We start from the raw sequence: 6,808 nt of genomic DNA, 5'->3' as shown, positions 1-6,808 counted from the left end.
GACATCTTTCAAATATTGAAATGTGTGTGGGTTTTTTAATTAGAATAATTTTTACTCCACACTTCTGCCAAAAAAGGTTTATTATATCAACAATATGCTTTGTTGTTAACATACAGCTTAGCTGGATAATGATGGAGCAGTAGCAAAGTTGAGGTTATGGAAGTACCAAATGGACCCATATAGTGGGTCAACATATTCATTGACCTCTGCATTTGCCATTCTACTGCCTGTTCATTCAGTTTGGGGAATCCTTTTGGAACTCCTCACAATCCCTTTTTGTTTTAACCATCATTGCAAAACTTGGCCGCCTCACTGCTCACCCCTAACTCTAGATCTTTAATAAAGGAGTTAAAACCATTGGTCTCAATACCAGTCTTTGGAGGAGTCTGCTTTCTACATCCCTCCATTGAGGGAATTATCCATTTACACCTACTCTCTGTTTCCTGTTACTTCCCCAGTTCATGGTCCATAAAAGGTCCTCTTCTCTTGTCCCATGACTGCTGAACTTTCTTTGTCAAAAGCTTTCAGAAAGTCTAAGTACACAATGTCAACTTGATCACCTCTATCTATACAATCATTGAAACTCTCAGATAACTCTGAAAGGTTAGTGAGACAGCAAGCCGTGCAGGTTCTGCTTCAGTTGGTAATTTTATCTTTAATCATGCTTTCCACCAGTTTTACTAGAACAGATTTTAAGCAGTCTGGCCTGTGATTGATGTTACATTGGCCCCTTTCCAATCTTTGGGTATGGAGGCTGATCTTAAAGACTCGTAAAATCCTTTTGTTAGAAAATCTGATTTTTTTAAAATCACTTTGATGTGTCTCAGAGTTGGGAAAATGGTAATTCAGCCAATCAGAATGCTTCTCTACATTTGAGTCTGGAAGACAAAAAGTAGACAGAAAGGCCCTGTCGGTCAGTCTAAGGGATCACAGTGAGACATAAAGAAAAATAAATGGCTTTCTGCCTTGCATCATAGGGCTTGCCATAAGGTAACTAGAGGTGGGGAAAACATGTGGTAACAGAAATTGGCATGGAAGCATCCATATTTATTGATGATTATTTCCCCACCATTTGTCTCCACCAAACAGAAAAGAGGGGGGACATATTAGTATTTTATTTTAGCTGAAATAGATGCCACATAATTATGGAACCAAGTAATAACGTTTTGTGGCTGAGAGGTTTGAGACAACTGAAAATAACAAAGCTAAGATCATGTAATGCTATTTCACCTGCAGCTTTGGTTTTTCTACAACTCGAGGGGGGCATTTGAAAATATTCTTTCTCCTTCACAGCAGTTGGATCTTGCAGAAGCCATGCGTTCAAAGACCACTACTATTTCCATCTTCAGAATTGTCGCAGGTGAAAGAAACACTTTCATAAATTGTGTTGTTTGTTCTCAGGACTGTAGGCAATAAGCCATTGCCTTGTTATTGAGGTTTCTGTTGACCAGAGAGTGAAGGTAGCTTCTTGTGGAAAGTTTAATAAGGCCTCAGGAGAAGCAAAGCAAAGGAAATGCACAACATTATTTGCAAATAAATCCCTGCAAACAAATGCATATCTGTGTTTTGAATAGTTATGCCTACAGAAGCATCAGAAACACTAATGAGAATATGGGAGTGGTCTAGGAATTGAGGAATAGCAGTTGAAAATACCCTTTCTGTCTAAGAGCACAGTCAGCCTAAGCAGGGATGCTTTTAACAAAGGAAGCCATAGGAAAAAGTAAGTGTAATTCAAATGTTTCCGTTCATCCCATGATGAAGCAGGTAAATAAATGCCATGAGATTTTTTGGGGTGACCAATGCTGCAGTGTGAATTAACAATAATGAACTGAAAGAAACCAGCATGCGCAAAAAGATAAAACTAATAACAGCTAGCTGAGAATTTGTGGAATCCCTGGGAAGGAACAAGAGGGCTTGTAAGCCTAGTTATTGCATATGCAGTTGCCATCACCCCTCAACAGTGGCCAAAGTAGCTGAGGCTGATGGGAGTAGGACAACATCTAGAGGCCCATAGATTCACCATCCTAGTATTCAATCGAGCCTAGATTGCATATATTTCTAATACACATTTATTTAATAGCATTTCTATACCACTTAATATTTAAAAAAATCTCTGCCACTGCAGCCTGCCTCTGCAGCTGCCTTATGCTTAGTTTAGGACATGATACCATCTCATATTTTGGATAACTTGTAGCGCACTTGCCAAGAGGCTAGCTACACCACCTTTGTATATCTAACACTGAATTCTCTTGCTGGAAAAAGTACTCTAAAATCGGACTCAGATATATGTGGATTTTGTGCATGTTTATCTTCCATCTTAAACAACAACACACTATGAAGGTAAGCAAATACACCCACCTACCAAATGGAAAACCCTTTTTTTAAAAAAAAAAAACACAATTTGTTGTGAGGATAAAGATGGTATATAAAGCAGTTTGCATGATAAAGCAATAGATAATTTATTTTTATAATAAAATGAACTACGTGTATACAGACCTCTCCCCACTTGTGCACAATCAGCATGCACACAGCCATTGACATGCGCACTGTTTTCAGCTCCAAAACAGAGCAGGGTGGAGATGGAATGGGGCAGAGCAGGAGTGTAATAGGGTAGAGTTGGGGGCATAATGGCTGGAACAGACTTGTGTGTTTATCCCACTTATGTGCACAGCAGCCAGGAACAGAACCCCTGCATAAGCGGGGATTACCCAGTATTTGAGAAATGTTCCAAAAACCCTTGACTGTGAAGTCAAGCTACTTCAAAGTGGGCTGCCTTAATTCTGCCAAAACAACTTTTTTTATTTTTAGCTGTGAGCAGTTAGAGCAAGTTAGTCTATATATTTTTAAATATTTGTCTAAGTCACCTAAGTAGCCTATTGCCATTTCCATTGGCTCCTTTCATTCACTGTCCTGTAGCACAAACAGAGCATTGAGAATGATTATGCATCTTCAGTAATAAGACACTTACTGAGAAGACCTTACTCATCCCTTGAGCATGGCTTGTGTCAATCAGATCGTTTTTGACTACATGCTCAGATGTATGAGATTGTTCAAAATGCTCCTGCTGATTAGCACAATTTCTGAATATCCCATAACATCTGGAAGGAAAACCACCATTTTGTCCTTCACTTTGTAAAATCAGGATGTTGTTGTTTAGTCATTTAGTCATGTCCGACTCTTCGTGACCCCATGGACCAGAGCACACCAGGCACTCCTGTCTTCCACTGCCTCCCGCAGTTTGGTCAAACTCATGCTGGTAGCTTCGAGAACACTGTCCAACCTCTGTTGTCCCCTTCTCCTTGTGCCCTCCATCTTTCCCAACATCAGGGTCTTTTCCAGGGAGTCTTCTCTTCTCATGAGGTGGCCAAAGTATTGGAGCCTCAGCTTCAGGATCTGTCCTTGCAGTGAGCACTCAGGGCTGATTTCCTTAAGAATGGATAGGTTTGATTTTCTTGCAGTCCATGGGACTCTCAAGAGTCTCCTCCAGCACCATAATTCAAAAGCATCAATTCTTCAGTGATCAGCCTTCTTTATGGTCCAGCTCTCACTTACATTCATCACTTCTGGGAAAACTACAGCTTTAACTATGCAGACCTTTGTCGGCAAAGTGATGTCTCTACTTTTTAAGATGCTGTCTAGGTTTGTCATTGCTTTTCTCCCAAGAAGCAGGCGTCTTTTAATTTTGTGACTGCTGTCACCATCTGCAGTGATCATGGAGCCCAAGAAAGTAAAATCTCTCACTGCCTCCATTTCTTCCCCTTCTATTTGCCAGGAGGTGATGGGACCAGTGGCCATGATCTTAGTTTTTTTGATGTTGAGCTTCAGACCATATTTTGCACTCTCCTCTTTCACCCTCATTAAGAGGTTCTTTCATTCCTCCTCACTTTCTGCCATCAAAGTTGTGTCATCTGCATATCTGAGGTTGTTGATATTTCTTCTGGCAGACTTAATTCCAGCTTGGGATTCATCCAGCCCAGCCTTTCACATGATTAATTCTGCATATGTTAAATAAGCAGGGAGACAATATACAGCCTTGTCGTACCCCTTTCCCCATTTTGAACCAATCAGTTGTTCCATATGCAGTTCTAACTGTAGCTTCTTGTCCCACATAGAGATTTCTCAGGAGACAGATGAGGTGATCAGGCACTCCCATTTCTTTAAGAACTTGCCATAGTTTGCTGTGGTTGACACAATCAAAGGCTTTTGCATAGTCAATGAAGCAGAAGTAGATGTCTTTCTGGAACTCTCTAGCTTTCTCCATAATCCAGTGCATGCTTGCAATTTGGTCTCTGGTTCCTCTGCCCCTTCGAAATCCAGCTTGCACTTCTGGGAGTTCTTGGTCCACATACTGCTTAAGCCTGCCTTGTAGAATTTTAAGCATAACCTTGCTAGCATGTGAAATGAGCACAATTGTGCAGTAGTTGGAGCATTCTTTGGCACGGCCCTTCTTTAGGATTGGTATGTAGACTGATCTTCTCCAATCCTCTGGCCACTGCTGAGTTTTCCAAACTTGTTGGCATATTGAATGTAGCACCTTAACAGCATCATCTTTTAAAATTTTAAATAGTTCAGCTGGAATGTCATCACTTCCACTGGCCTTGTTATTAGCAGTGCTTTCTAAAGCCCATTTGACTTCACTCTCCAGGATGCCTGGCTCAAGGTCAGCAACCACACTACCTGGGGTGTATGAGACATTCATATCTTTCTGGTATAATTCCTCTGTGTATTCTTGTCACCTCTTCTTGATGTCTTCTGCTTCTGTTAGGTCGTTACCACTTTTGTCCTTTATTATGGTAATATCAGGATAGATCAGCTGAAATCTACCCTGGAGGATGGATGAGTTCTGTGCCAAAATAATTCCAAATTCTGCAACCAGGACATCTAAGTTTGACAATAAACATAGAACTGTGGAAATGAAATGAAATTGCATACATGTTGTTTATTTGCATTAACTCTCCTTGAAATGTTTTGGCTTTCAAACATTCTGCCTTGTTTAGCAAGGAATGGGCTTGCCACAATTCAAAGCTTCATCTTTTCCCCACAAAAGAGTAGAAACTTGTTTTTATCAGTATGAAAGCTGATATTCTCGGGATGCCAAATTTAACCAAATGCCAGATTGCAAGCTTGTGTGACAAATCCACAGATGAGCAAAATGCAGACTGTGCTGTCTCTGCCTGAAAGTATTCTTTGCAGAAAGAAATTGAAAATTATATAGTTTTTCGGAACCTACTTTTTATTTTCACATATTTATGTATAACATTTATTGCCATCCTGAGAGTGGCAGAATGGGATTGTCCCATTTTATCCACTCAGACAAGAATCTGTAATGAACATAGGCTGCAAGCTATTGATTGATCCAAAGACACCCAAATGAGTTTCATGGCTAAGGCGGGATTTGAAGGTCTCTCTTACCCACATCTAGTCCATATCTATACTTTCTCTCCCCAAAATAGTGTCATCGTAGATTCAGAAGCTTAAGTGCCAAATCAACATTGGGCACAGGAACATAAAAAATCATTTGAAGCAACTTGTTCTCATGCAACATTCCTTTACTATCTTAGTCCTGAAAGACAAAAAAGTGGTTTTCCTAATTGTGCGGTATTTCACTTGCCTGTAATTAACATTACTTGTTTGTTTTTAGAAGAAGCAACAACAACTCAAGTCAGCAAGCAGTGCCATGAAGTGTCCAAAGGGGAAACTGGGAGGGAAATTCACACATTCACACATTGGGAACTATGGCAAATATTCCCACTTTGGCTGGTTCCAGAAGCACTGGAACAAGCCCTGTAACTGATTTTCCCTATCCCAGTGCAATGTAGTTAAACATATTAAAGTGGGAATAAAACACTTTTTTTTATTTTTAGAACGTCCCTTGAATACAGGCCAGACTTGCATACCAGACTGGTACATCTCTACTCCCCATTCCCTATCTTGAACCAATATGGTTATGTCTCCTGTTATAAAAAGAAAACATTGAATTGGTCTGACTTAATTAATCTCCATTTATAGATTAGTTAAACAGGTCGTGTTCACAGCAAATGCAATTTTCAACATTGATACTTTTAGTATGCTTTTATAATTTAGGTTTTCAAAATATGACTAACCAGATATACTTTTTAAAAAATAATAATCATTTGTCTTTGATGTAGTTCTGTTAGATGTTGCTAACATTATTTTGCTTTGATGATAGTAAACTAGGATTAATCAAAATTATGGCAGAAGTTGCCATATATGTATTTGGGGCATGCAATTTATCAAATCTTTTCATGAGGTTGAAAATTTTGTGGAATGTAGTATTGTTTTTCTTGATAATTGAAAAGGGTTAGAAAAAAATGTCTCATTCAAAGAGGGGGAAATAGTATAAATATCCCTTCCTTTGAGCATCTCTCTGTCTTTCATTGGGGAAATGCATATAACCTTTTTCTTGCTGTCCCATTTTAGCCTTGCTGATCCAGGTAATTATGATTTAATTAGAGTTTCTCAGGTCTGCATCAATAATCAATATTGTAGCTTTGTAATGCTAGTATTTTATAAGGTTTTTATTCTATTAACCTCGTTTATTGTCTTTTCTGTAACATCTGATTTAGTTTTATTAAGGAAAGGAAATGTATTTGCCTGAAGACTCATCCTTGAACACAATTTCTTTTCTGTGCGCTGTTGCAAAGGGGAACTAACACCCCTTCTTAATGTGTCTGTTGTTAGAGGGAACTAAACTGTCTGAGTCAGTTTCTCCTATATAGAAATCAGGCTTAGATTTGTCCTCTGAACAGAGCAAAATTGTCACAGAGCATTTCCCCTTTGAGCATCT

This window comes from Podarcis muralis, chromosome 3 (assembly GCF_964188315.1).
Source record: "Podarcis muralis chromosome 3, rPodMur119.hap1.1, whole genome shotgun sequence".
In the NCBI taxonomy this organism is placed as follows: Eukaryota; Metazoa; Chordata; class Lepidosauria; order Squamata; family Lacertidae; genus Podarcis; species Podarcis muralis.
Note: the sequence above shows the minus strand (reverse complement) of the source record.